This window comes from Haplochromis burtoni, unplaced genomic scaffold (genome assembly GCF_018398535.1).
Source record: "Haplochromis burtoni strain Fernald_Lab_line unplaced genomic scaffold, NCSU_Asbu1 Contig_534, whole genome shotgun sequence".
In the NCBI taxonomy this organism is placed as follows: Eukaryota; Metazoa; Chordata; class Actinopteri; order Cichliformes; family Cichlidae; genus Haplochromis; species Haplochromis burtoni.
In genome coordinates, this window is record NW_024582895.1 from 71,827 (window position 1) to 73,547 (window position 1,721).

Consider the following 1,721-nt stretch of genomic DNA (forward strand, 5'->3'; position numbering starts at 1 on the left):
AGACCCGTTCGAGCTCCGACAGTCTCGGTCGTTGTGTCCTTGGGCAAGACACTTCACCCGTTGCCTACTGGTGGTGGTCAGAGGGCCCGGTGGTGCCAGTGTCCGCAGCCTCGCCTCTGTCAGTGCGCCCCAGGGTGGCTGTGGCTACAATGTAGCTGCCATCACCAGTGTGTGAATGTTGGATGACTGAATGTGTAAAGCGCTATACAAATACAGGCCATTTACCATTGATACTGTGTCTATTCCAGGCGGACGCATTGGATGAGTCGACCCTCATTGACACTCCAGTTGCCCTTCTCACTGTGGTTACCGACGGCGCTTCCCAGTCCAGTCCATTTTACTTCCTCAAGCATGGCTGTTGTGGTGAAAGGCGACTAGGTGATGCGTGATATTCCCAGATTTGCAGATGCATTTGCTTTATTGTTTGGCTTGATCTATGCTCTGCATTTAGACTACCCCAGGAAGCTGGTTCACACATTTGCCTTTGTCCAAAATATCTTCATGGGGCTTGATGACGGCAAACCCCTGAAACCCCTGCCTACATGCTCTTAAGGAATATAAGGCAATGTTTGTTAGGACACGCACTCTGTTACTGAGCACTTTGTTTGAAGCACTTTAAGTTTACTACAGGCTTTGGGTGGATTTAACTCCATCAGTTTACCTAATTTTCCTATACTTGACTGCCTTATCTGGTTATTTGGAGGCTGATCGTCTTTGTACCCATTTTAAAAAATTGTTTTTCATTTCTATTTTAAAAAAAGTGATTAGTATTTGACTTTTTGTTTTGCATTTTTGTGTATTTTGAGAAAGATGCAATTAGGACTGATGTTGTCATTTTATAAAAAGATAAATGTTCTACACAGAATTTATAATGCTCACTTTATGGTGCCGATGTCCATGTTAGTTGTTATATAAAAACATTTGTGATGTTTTTAAATTTTCATGAAAAAATGTTAAATAAACAAAATGTAAAGTAACTGAATTTCCGTACTTTTTTTTTTGTTAGTAGTCTACACTCAAACATTGAAACATAAATATCTTTTAATTAATAATCAGATAATTTGAGTTTAGGTTGTAATATAATTGCATTGTGTTGCATCAAAATAATAAACTACAAGAAACACAAAAATATTGAAATTAAAGTATGCAGTCTTTGAGTAAAGCTCAATTAATGAAATATAAAATATAATTTTAAATTTTTAGGTTAACAATAAATACAAATTTTGAGTACCCCATACTTAGAAGATATGAGTTTTTGTACTTAAATCTTTTGAGGTAATCAGTTTCCACAAAAGTTTTAAGTTCAGTCAACTTGTTCGGGTTTACAGTGCATGTCTTAACGATATGAAGACAAACATGTTTTGATGGACGAGCATCATTCCAAGATCTACGTACTAGGGGAGCAACGATACACAAAATTCACGGTTCGGTTCGATACTTTGGTGTCACGGTTCGATAGTTTTTCGATACAAAAAATGTTCATGGTTTTTTAATTTGTCATTTATTAGAATTATAAATATATATTTTAACTCAAAATTACAGTTTTTTAAATTTAATGTTGCTGAAACAACAAAGTAATAAAAAAATCTATTTGATTGAGGAATCACTCATCTTTGGAAAAGAGAGTTTATTACAGAGAAATGGCTCTTTCGAAAATAAAAGCTCTACTATACGCTTCTTCTGGGCTATATTCTCAGCAGCATATTAAACATATCAGGTCC